This window comes from Perca flavescens, chromosome 19 (assembly GCF_004354835.1).
Source record: "Perca flavescens isolate YP-PL-M2 chromosome 19, PFLA_1.0, whole genome shotgun sequence".
Lineage (NCBI taxonomy): Eukaryota > Metazoa > Chordata > Actinopteri > Perciformes > Percidae > Perca > Perca flavescens.
In genome coordinates, this window is record NC_041349.1 from 27,391,578 (window position 1) to 27,404,344 (window position 12,767).

At 39.1% G+C, this 12,767-nt stretch overlaps 1 protein-coding gene across 2 annotated transcripts in view; it reads left to right on the top strand.

Moving 5' to 3' along the window:
* nrxn2b (neurexin 2b) overlaps window positions 1–12,767 on the top strand; it is a 760,536-nt gene that overhangs the window by 246,072 nt on the left and 501,697 nt on the right. The window lies entirely within an intron of this gene.

Consider the following 12,767-nt stretch of genomic DNA (forward strand, 5'->3'; position numbering starts at 1 on the left):
GCTGCCATAGCGACGGAAGGTTACAGCCCATCTTTATTATACAGTGCAGTTAGGCATGTGTGCACATTAACGCAAACACAAACAAACCACCAATTATCTTATTTAATTTCAGTTGGTGTACAAAATGAGCAATGAAGAACTGCTAACTGTTGATTAGAAATCATTATAGAACTTCTCTCTGCCCCCCCCTTCTCTGTCTCTCTCTCTCTGATTCTTTATGCATTGCAGCTATTTGATATTGCCTACTACTTTGGATTTCATTTGTTAATACTGTATACTGAAGAGGGGATTTCCAAATGTTTACTGTGGAAAGACAAAACTCTTAATCCCTACTTTGTGAGTCTAATAAACTGCATTACTTTCCAATGTAAATGCAAATTGTAAAGGTTTCTGCAAATTAATAGCCAGTTTGGGAGCCCAGGCACAATTCTTTTGTACTGTACTGTTGTTATGCTGCCTCATCAGGATCAGGATTCCATGAGTTGTTCCTCTGTCATTTTCAAATTCATGAAGCTTGTGAAAGTGACTCACGATGTGGCTAAGATGCAGTGATTCAGATTTAGAGGTATGGACTTCAGTAGAAGACTTGCTACGTGCATGGGCTTTTACAGTTTTCATTCGCACATTATTTGTTCAACTGCCTCAGGTGGATTTTAACGCAACATCAGACTTTAAATCTGTGTGGTTGAGTGCTTTCCATGTTTGAATCGGAACGTTTTCTAACAATTCAGACGTACAATGCATAGCCTCACTGCTATTAACAGCTCACTTATCTTTTAGCTTGCGATTCCACATTGCACTAAAATTCAAAATGACCTTCCCATCCTAGTAACTTATGAGAGGGAAATACAATGTTACCGGCAAAATCCATTTCGTCCTCCTTGTTGTGTACTAGGCCTAAAGTGCTCTGGACCATTAAGGCATTTATTAAAAAGCGGACAGAGGCTTTATCTGTAAATATGCTGACACGTCACAATACGCTGGCTTTCTATCAGCATATCATTTGGAATCAGTGGGGGTTGGAAGACATGGGCGAGGGATAGGATTGGGACAGTGGGATTGGATCAGAGATGGACAGACTAATGGGGCGTATCAACACCTCACACAAACCAAGTGAGAAAATGAGATGGGTAGAGTTCAAAACTCTAGCTCACAGCACTTTGCAGCAGCCAACTCCTGCTTTAGTGATGCGTCAGTGTTATCGCTCGCCTCCTAATAATTAGCTCGGTCTCGCTGCTGTACCTACTATGCATTATGAACATGCAGCAGTAATCAGCACAGCAGAATGTGTACAATACAACAAGATAAACATGCAGTCACGCGTTCATGATAAAACATTTTTTTTTAACCAATCCCAAGGTGAATATTTTCCCCTGCGAGTTCTGTGCTGTGATAATTCAAGCATGTCTCCTGGATCTTATACATAAATAGTTTTGTGTGTGTGTATGTCTGCTTGTCTAGCTTTGTCCGGTAAGTGTTTGGCCCAGAGGTCTGATGTTGTCTGAATACTGATGTGGCATTTTGTCTGTCTGCGGAAGCTTAGAAACCGGGTGGGGACCGGAGGTTTGGTTAGGGAAATGTTCACCCCCGGTGTGCAGTGCAGAATGGGGACAAATAATCAAATACTACACTCGTTTCTTACCACCCTGAAAGAATCAAGATCCAGCGAAGGAGGAATTAAAAAAAAAGAAAAAAGGAAAAAAAACTAATTAAAATGTGATCTAGGGGACCAGTGCAAATTGAGTTTCATCTTCATTAAGACCACTGGGCAAAGAAATGTGAGATAATTCAGTTTTGCTTTTGAGATACAAGCCGTTTTTGTGTCAGCCTGCAAATTTAACATAGTTCTGGCAAGCATGCACTTGCATATTTTGCAGACATTTTAGGTTCCACCAAGAAAAGACATTTTCTGCGCAGCTCATATTTTATTCAATTGTTATATTATTTTTTTGTTTAGCATACACTGGAGCATATATTGATTATTGAGCAGAACAGCAGCACTGCAGTCCTAAAGTAGAAGTAAGGCAATCATGTTTAATGGTATATTTATTAGTTTTAGGTGTTTTTTCTTTTAATGAAAGTGTTTATAAATTAATAAGTAGCTTTATTATTTTATTGACTGTGCAAATGTCACATTTTGCAGTGAAGCAGTTAATAACAACCTAATCTTGCAGCACCATTTTTGTCCAATCAGTCAAAGAATTTTACAATCAAGTGTCGCAAAAATATATCATTGCTGGAAGTTAAATATTGCTGTTTTTGTGTTCATTGCCATGCTTATGAGGCAGGTAGTGGCAGAGGTAATTGTTGTTCCTAAATGTAAAAGCAGGCAGGCACACTTTAAAAAAAGATCCTTATCCTCTGCTGAATTTCATTCTGACTCCAAAAATGGCATTGGCAGAGACTGAGACATCTTTCTGTGCACATCTCTTTGTCTGTCTCTTTCAAGCCTTGTTCTCCTCAGCTCAGATGATTAGCATCTCTCTTTGCCTTTTTTCTCTCTCCCTCCCTTGAATGCCAACCTCAGGCTAGTCAGAGCCAACAGAAGCCTCTTCAGGCAATGGGATTGGCACACTCGCCACACATGTACTAAGGATGCTCAGTGAACCACACAGCTACAATTAGGATGAGGAAATGAGGGATTCATGCTCTGTGTTGGGTGTAGGGGAGGCACTTAGTAGAACACACTGCCCATCTGAAATGTTCAATAGTCAGACAAACTCTCACAAAATGTGTCAAAACCTGGAGCTATTTTGTTTTTAAATTCAGTCATCGTTCTTTTCATAAAACTCCCACATTCTAGCATTATGTAAAGTTGCTTTATTCTGGGCTGATACAGAAATGAAGGATCAGCCCCACTGTGAACATTGAAACAGTTCATAACGGTCCTAATTTATGAATTTCTTTCATCACCTCGATCAATAAAGTGCTGCACTGAGGCAATGTTCCGTTTGATAGCAGCGACCTGGCTACTTAATTGAACAAGTCTTAAATATCAGCCACTGACGTGAAAAGCAAGACGATAAAAAACACTCTATTTTCCCAGGAAATGCAACCGGTACTTAAGTGATTTTCCCTGCCTGGTGATAAACTGCATGGCCTCAAAAGATCACAACAAAATGGCCGATCCACAATATAACTCCTGAGCCCGTGGCCACATTTAAATACTAGAGGAGGGCGGTAATGAGATTGCTACCTGAGATAATTACTACTCAAGGCGTCCATCTCTTATCCCCTACCACAGGGAACCAGTTTAACGCCACAGCTACAATTAAACGGCCACTCATTTGCTTCATTTGAGGCCCCTGTTATCCTATTTTACGCTCTACTGTTAACACAACAGTGGCTTAAATAGAGGAAACCTAGACATAAAAGAAGAAACAGAAATGTGGAAGGATACGTGGAAAATAGATTAGAAAATGATAGCCAGATATTGGGAAGTAATACTTATTTGGTTCCCTACTACTTTTATCAGGCTCTCTTTCCTGTGGCATTGATAGGCATCTCACATTTTGTCTAGATCCTGATGGATTACATTTGCTATAAATGGTAAAATATCTCTGTCCCTTATCAAAATATTCCTCCTGTAGTATATGTATTTTTTAAGACTGTCGGTGGACAGCTTGTCTTGCTCGTTCCCCACCCACGAGTACCTTGAGAGGCTGTTGATGACGAGGATGCTACTATTTGATCCCGATGTATTTGTATTTTAAGTTTCTGTTGTCGGTATAGCGGATGTGGATCAGGGATGTAATACACGCATTCTTTGCTGTTATTGTAACCATTTCGTTCTCTCGGGAGCTGGTTCGGATGATAGGTCTTAAGATCATTGACATTTAGATTTTCCCATCTGAAAACCTATGGAGACAGAATTGCATGTTTGTTTCTCCCAGTATATAAAACCATAAAGGTCTAGCTAGATATTTAATGTGACAGTGGTGTGGCTTAGAAATAACATAATTAACGCTAACGACAATAAAGCCTGACTTGTAAAATGTTAATGTTGCTGACAGTGACTCTCTTACTGCTCTGCTGACTTTCTGCCTTTTTCTTTTCTTTTTTTGGAGGCTGCAGAAATCCCTGAAATGGCAATCACTCAAACCTACTGCTGTTCTATTTTATCCTTGTCTTGTCTCAAACGAATAAATTAAACTGTAATATCTTGACTGCTGAGAAAATGCCTTGGATTGTTAAAAATGATGGCGTGCCTATAGTGTGTGATCGTTGAGCTTAGTGTATTCAGCTGAGCGGTGTGAGACTACACTCTAGGAATAAGAGATGGAGAGCACTGCTAGATCGACATTGGTTCCAGCATGTGAAGATTAACGGCGTCCGCTTCCATTAGCCTCAGAGTAATTGTTGAGACAGCGATGAACAGTCCATAGCTCTAATCCTCAAATCAAAGAAAAGTTGCACAGACCACCAACGTTCAGGTTTGGTTTCCTTTACTCAAAAAAACACTACTTAATCTTTCCATCTTGTTCACAGATCACAGCACAGAGGAGACATACTGCTGTATTTTCTAATTAGCTAGAATTTTATTGCGAGTTCTTGAAAGAGTTTAACACTTACAATAGAATGGTAAAGTAATGCAAGCTTTGCTAAAGTAAAGAAGTACATTTCATAGTTTTGCATTGCCAGACCTTCCTCCACAGTGCTTCTTCAAAGGAAGGTCTGGCTAGTCCACACAGCATTCCAGGATGGGAGTAAAACGTGCTCTGGTTTATCGGCATCTCTTTAAACCAATCACAATCGTCTTGGGCGGCGCTAATCACCGGACAGAGCCACGGCGCCTCTGCAAAATAGCCTCGGGAAGGAACTTGTTTTGGTGGAACGTGTACGTTCAAAGGTTGTTTTAGTCGTGCAATAAATAACTCAGATTGGACAGATAGTCTAGCTAGCTGTCTGGATTTACCCTGCAGAGATCTGAGGAGCAGTTAACCAGAGTCCTCACAAATCCACCAGCGTTTACTATGCCAACACAAAGAAAGAGGAAGGTGGGTATACAGAGATGAAAGGTTCAGGGAGAACAAAGCATGTCGAGGAGGTGACCTTGGTGTGTAAGAGTTGCTTTTTTTGTGTGCCGTCCATCTTGACCTAACCTTGCAGCTAATCCCCCTTATATTTTTTTTTTTTTTTATGATCAATTTTTTATTATTTTTATATTTTTAAAGGTCCCATGAGATGATGCTCTTTTGATCCTTTTATATAGACCTTAGTGGTCCCCTAATACTGTATCTGAAGTCTCTTTTATATAGACCTTAGTGGTCCCCTAATACTGTATCTGAAGTCTCTTTTATATAGACCTTAGTGGTCCCCTAATACTGTATCTGAAGTATCTTTTATATAGACCTTAGTGGTCCCCTAATACTGTATCTGAAGTCTCTTTTATATAGGCCTTAGTGGTCCCCTAATACTGTATCTGAAGTCTCTTTATATAGACCTTAGTGGTCCCCTAATACTGTATCTGAAGTATCTTTTATATAGACCTTAGTGGTCCCCTAATACTGTATCTGAAGTCTCTTTTATATAGACCTTAGTGGTCCCCTAATACTGTATCTGAAGTCTCTTTATATAGACCTTAGTGGTCCCCTAATACTGTATCTGAAGTATCTTTTATATAGGCCTTAGTGGTCCCCTAATACTGTATCTGAAGTCTCTTTTATATAGACCTTAGTGGTCCCCTAATACTGTATCTGAAGTCTCTTTTATATAGACCTTAGTGGTCCCCTAATACTGTATCTGAAGTCTCTTTCCCGAAATTCAGCCTTGGTGCAGAATAACAGCCACTTATTTATGGAGTTATATTACTGCCATTAGTCAAGAGCGCATTATTTCAATTTGAGAGCATTTCTCACTGATATTACGTTCAGATTTCTTGCTCTCACACTCAAATAGTCACTGCTCGCGCTCAAAACCTTGCTCTCACACTCAAATAGTCACTGCTCGTGCTTAGATTTGCTCTGCTTGTGCTCAAACTTTCTGCTTAGACTCAGATATGTTGTTGTTTGGACAGATTTCCTGCTCTCAGCTTTGAACCTTCTCCTCGCACTCAGGCTGATTCTGCTCGCTTGCAAATTTTCTGCTCTCGGATCTCTCCTGCGCGCTTGGATTTTTTTGTGTTATAACCCTGCCAAAAGTCAACAACCAATAGAATGCCAGCTGTAGTGTTGACCAATGAAATGATCCCTGCCCCGTTGAGGGTGCGTTCACTTTACGTTAGAACGTCTGTTGAGGGCGGCTGCACTGTAACCGTGAACTGTAACCAAGTTTATATATCCCCGCGCCGTTCATTGCTTTATTATAAGTATATGTCAACAATGTGCACAGAATGGTCAACGCACTTTCACCTGCACCCATCAGGAAACGGGAGAAAGCTTTGAAGTGGGACATATGAAGTTATGTCCACAACTATGAGGGTGAGTAACATAACTTAAGCACCTAGCTAGCTAGCTAACATATGGCGCTAGCATATAGCCTAGCTTGATGTCCATAAACAAATAGATTTTCTTTATTGTATAGCTAGATTGAACGACATATGACGGACTGTATGTGTATATGTGATGACCTCACTTTGTATTTTTTCCTCGTTTGGTTAACCATGTTCCTGGGATTTGGCTGATTTCATGTTAGAGCCAGTAGTAAAACCTAAACTGTAATATAACTGAAAGAACACCAGAAACTGGATTGTTTGTGTCAGCTTTTGCATCACTGTTGTGTTGTTCATCAGAATTTAGTCTTCGTTCCTTCATTTAGCATTAGTCTGAAAAGGATGAATTCATATCAGTCTGGTCTGTGTACTTTTTCGGTCATTCGATTTTCATTTCATAAACAGGTATTAAAAAACAACTGCAGCCGGGACATTCTCTTAACGTGAAAAAGCTTAATGTGGTTTAATGTACCTAAGCAATGATCAATGTTTACCAAATTTCTCTCTCATATTGCTCCTCATAACCACTGAAAACTGTCAAAAAATCTAAACCAAAGTCCAATTATTATGGACGTTATGTGACTGATAACTGACTGTTTAGTTACATTAAACCACGTTAAGCTTTTTCACGTTAAGCGTTAGAATGTCCCAAACTATAACTTCCTAAGCGACTGATCGTCCGTTTTTTGCCACCCTTTACATAATAAATATGGCTATGAAATAGAACATGAAATACATAAATGAGGCTATATATATATATATATATATATATATATATATATATATATATATATATAGGCATTAGCTAGTCATTATAGTTCAATTGCCTAAATACATATGTTTTACTTATATTTATTTCCGGGGACTTTTATTTATTCCGTCTATTTATATGCACGTTATATTTTATTAAGTTTTGTTATCTCACAGACTCTGACTAAAAGCAGCATCAAGCCGGCCTGGCATCAGTGCATCATAGCATATCACTGCAAAGAAAAGAAAATATGAATAAATCACAAGCGCGGCAGATTCCCAGTTCAGCTAGAGCGGGTAATGCCAGCGAACCGCAGGGACCGAGGTCACAGGGCTGGTGGCTAGCTGCTAGCTGCAGCGGCAGCTAATATTAGAATATTTGACCCAGCACCGGAGGTCTGATCCCCATGATCTGATCCCGAACCGCCGGTGACTCTCTGCCAGATCAGCAAGTTTAACGGCAGCAACAGAATGTTTGCTGGGATTGTTAACGGTGGCGTAACGGTACCGTTACAGCCGTGAACTGAAATTCTGTTTCCTCAGTCAGCTGGTTCGACTCTCTTTGGGCGAAGTTGTCTGTGGCGGGAAGAGACAGAGAGTCAGAGGGAGGCAGGGAGAGAGGGTAATAAATACATGTGACATTATGAAATAAAATTCCCCCCAAGCATTATCAAGAGTACAGGTTTCCAAAGTAATTTTAGCCTGGGCTGAAAGCAACACTGGTAGGCTAGGCTGGCGCTGTTGCCTTGGAAATGACAACATCCGGTCTCTGACTATGAAAAAACAGGCCTTTTTTCATTTCTATTTGAGTGTTTTTTTTTTTTTTTTTGTTATATGAAATAGAAAATGAAAATCACAGCATATTTTAAATTTCTCCCATCCCCTTTTGACCATGAAAAGGAAAAAACGCCTCGTATTTCAATTTCAAATTTCGTATTTTAAAACGAAAATCAAATAACCATTTGTTTTTTGTTTTATACTACCTGTTTATGAAATTAAAATCGAATGAACGAAAAAGTACACGGACCCAGTCTGTTAAGTGCAATTTCACCACTATAATAAAACAGATCTAGAAATGATATGTTTTATTTGCAACTTAAATATGTTATTTTTTTAATTAATACAAAGCAAACTGAGCAGAAAAGAACAAGTGTTTTGTTTGTTTGTTTTTCTTCTTCTAGGTGTGACTGAAGTACCCCTGTTGTAATTTAATAGTAAAATCATGTTACATACACTTATCATTCATGTTTCTTGCTTAAATTCACAGGGTGCACAACCAGGCCTGGGAGAGAAAATTACTGATATCCACAAAACCAAATCAGATAAGGTAAGGTGTATATATATATATATATATATATATATATATATATATATATATATATATATATATATATATATATATATATATATATATATATATATATATATATATATATATATATATATATATGTGTATGTGTATATATATGTATATATATATATATATATATGTGTGTGTGTGTGTGTGTGTGTGTGTGTGTGTGTGTGTGTATATATATATGTGTATATATATATATGTGTATGTATATATATATATATATATATATATATATATATATATATATATATATATATATATATATATAGTAATGATGTTAAAGAAAGCTATGTACACCTAATATCTTATGTGTTGATGTCTATGAATTTGTCTTTAATAGGAGCATACTATACAAAGACAACAGTGGAGAGTTGCTGGATCTTTCTGTCCTCAAAGTGCCAGAGATCTACAAGGACTTCACCCCTCTTTCTGCACCATCACCTGCATAATCAAAGTGATAAAAGAGAGAACAAACTATTGTTTTCTCTGTTGACATGAATAGGTGCCTGTAATGTCAGCCAATATATTCAATCAATTCAATAAATGTTAAGTATCACTGATATTTCTTAAATCATTGTAGTTTTTCAGAGCAATAAGATACAGATTATTAAAACAAAACAAACAATTTGCCTATAGGATTTACTGTAGCAGGAACATTGATATTGGCAAACAGATGACTCAGGTTAAGGTGAGTTTGTGAGCAGGGTTATGAATAAAGATAAGATAAGCCTAGTGTTCACAAGAGGGATGATTCAGGTATTGCAACACAAATTAAGAATAATTCAATTAAATAGGAGGTATATACAACCAGTAGAAGATAACTGAACTATACAAGAGCAATTAAGGTTAAGTTATGAGGTAGTGGTAAGCTAAAGTGATGTATAATCAATAGCTTGGAGTCAAGTCAACAGTGTACACCAGAATAATATATACTGTGGTTAAGTAATGACACTTACTGTTGTCTGTATTAGAGTCAAGTCAACAGTGTACACCAGAATAATATATACTGTGGTTAAGTAATGATACTGTTTGTACTAATATAAAAAAAAAAATATATATATACTAATATAATATAGTGTGTGATGCAGTATGGAGAACAACCAAGTCCCATATGAACCCAAGAGACTTTTAGTGCAGCTGTTGATGTTCACTACAAACAAAACTTGCAGATGGTTGTAGTCTGTAGTCAGCCATACAGTAGGTAGATCTGGAGCAGATGGTTGTAGTCTGTAGTCTGGGAAAAAGCTTTCATCACATGTAGCCGGTGCGTATACCAAAACGAGGGCTATTTTCCTACTCCTTATCATAGTACATATATATGATATCCTGCTTGATAGGTAGTTATTACTTTTGTCCATGGTGAGTGTGCATTTCCGTGACAGCAACACAATGGAGCCCACTAGATGAAGCAGCAACTTTGAAATATTTATTCTGTAGATGATTTACATCTCTTTTACGTAAATGTGACTCTTGAATAAGCGCCACGTCTATGTTCTTCCTTCTGAAATAGTCCAGGAATTTAGCTTGTTTGATCGGTCTGTTTAGCCCCCTGATGTTAACTATATTCTGATTTAAAATGCAGTCTAAACAAATGTTCCTTATAATTCGGCTCCCAAGCTCATACGTTATGTTTCGACCAGGTATTACGCTCTGAAATAGGCTGTGTGGGAAACAAACCATGTAAGAGTAGTGAATATAGATTATAAGAAGTATTTATCATGTTCTTTCAGTCTAATCAAAGATTTCTCCACAGCTTGACTCCCAAACTCACACACCACGTTCCAACCAGCTACCAGTTTCTGAAGTAGGCTATGTAAATTGAGCAGTCCATGTCCATCATGTTTTCAGCCTCATCAAACATTTGTTTAAAGTTAGATTGCCAAACTTACATGCAGTGTCCTCGAGTTAAACTTGTACAGTGTTCCAGACACGCTAATCCACAGTCGCCGGGTCCGCCAGCTCAGGCTTCCGCACCAAACAAGAGGTCCCCACTCCGCCCTCCTCCCTACCTGGGAGCTGCCAACTGATTTAGCAAAAATCCAACTTGGTAATCTTTTTTGCTGCCCTCTTTCAGTCCAATGATGTGCACATTATTTCTTCTCGATCTGTCCTCCAGTTCGGCCAACTTCAATTCAAATTTCTTCTGGTCATCAATGCAGGCCATAGGTGATCATGATGGTCATGAAGGCTAGGTCATGACTGAAAGAACGAGATCCAGGGTACAAGCGGCCAAAATGGGTTTCCTCAGGAGGGTGGCTGGCATCTCCCTTAGAGAGAGGGTGAGAAGCTCAGTCATCCGTGAGGCTATGCGGACCACTGATTGAAGCCCGCTTTGTTGCTTTTCCAGGTCCCTGGTCATAGCCTCCTCCATGTGTAGGTCCGCGTTGGCGTCAGGATCCTTGCTAGCCGTCGCCATGTTAGCAGAGTTGGCAGAGTTCTGTGCTGGGGTAAACGGCAGCGAGGCCTGTTTTTTCCCTCCTGCAGGCATTCAACTAAGTCACTGTGGTGACAAATGAAATGATTGACATTGAATAAAAAAGAATAGACCTGGTTTTTAATGAAAATGCAGAGATGGGGCGAGGAGCTTCAGCCTCTAGCAGCCATGTGATCGTTGGCCACATGATTGATTCCCCCCCCCCTTATGTTTTAAGTTACATAAAAATGTAATTTGGCATTTGTGTGGAGCCCAAGGCTGAGCCGCATTACAATTCTCGGCAGGCTCATTGCAGATCTATTAGATTGATTTGACTCCATGAGGGGGTAGTGAAAGAGCTGGCATGTGAGAAAAAAGGGCAGAGTAATGTAGTTATATTATGGGAGCAGCATGGGTGTTTGCTAAGTATAGGGCCAGGCCGCTGCTGTAGATGGGCCTCGTTGCCCTGTAGCTCCACAGCTTAGAGGGAGCGTTCATTAACAGCCACAGCTTATTACCAACAGCTGGTGCTGGGTACTGCCCAGGGCCTATGGCATACATCAACACACGCCATCACACACATACACATCTGTACACTCTCGCTACTATGACTTTAAAATTGACTACATTCATTCCTTAACTTGATTACATTCATTCCTTTTGCTTTTTGATGTATCTGATGCTGTGAAAGCACACTGCAAACAGGAGATAAGAAGCAATGCCACATGAGGACAGATTTGCATACTTTTTTTATTGAAAGACACTTTATTTTCACTTCATTACTTTTATTTACTGTGCACTTGTGGCTGTTGATTTCCTGTTGATGGTGAGGGTTAGTTCTTTGTGAGGTCTTTGATGGTTGCTATACGCTGGCTACTTATGGCAGATGCTAACTACACAGCTCTTCTACTTATTCCGACTAAACCCGCTGCTGATGCCAATCCAGATCCACACAGAATAACAAGAAATTATATTTTAATTGTCGATTAATCTGTCAATTGTTTTCTCGGTTAATCGATTAGTTTGTTGGTCTACATAATGTCAGGAAACGGTGAAAAAAGTGGATCAGTGTTTTCCAAAGCCCAAGACGACGTCCTCACTTTACACAGAGGAGAGAAGAAACTAGAAAATATTCACATTTAACAATCTGGAATCATAAAAAATGAAAAATAAATGACTGAAACCAATTGATCGATTATCAAAATAGTTGGCGATTAATTTAATAGTTGACAACTAATCGATTCATCTTTGCAGCTCTAATCACCTCGTGTGTGAGAGGATATTTTTCAGATGAAATATCCTAAAATTGGTTGCTAGGAGCAGTAAAGCTAAAAAACTTTGACGCGTTTGAAAGTGGAACTACACATTTTACGGTATCCATTCTCTCAATAAAAAGAGAGCATAGAAACAGGCCGTTAATTTCGTGGAAAAAATAAATAACAATATTCGGACATGAGGCTAATCCTAAATGTAACTTTAACTGTAAAACCCCGAAGTGCTCCTTCGCTTCACTCGGCATACATGTCCTCACTCTGACTCTCGACTGTCTAAAACTCAATCTTGTTTTCTTTTTCACCCAAACACATATAGACAGGCACTTGGCTGGGTTGCCTCAGGGTCTTGACTGTGGGTCTGAGGAGGCGATGGCAGACAGTCAGCAGTCAGCAGCAAACCGTCCACTCCTGCAGTGTCTAATCGACTGTGTGCACACACCTGTCAACTCTGCACAGCAGCACTGTGAGAGGAGGAGGAGGAGAGACATGTGTGTCTGAGACAGACCAGTTATTTGTTTAGCTTCATATACATGTGGTAGGAGT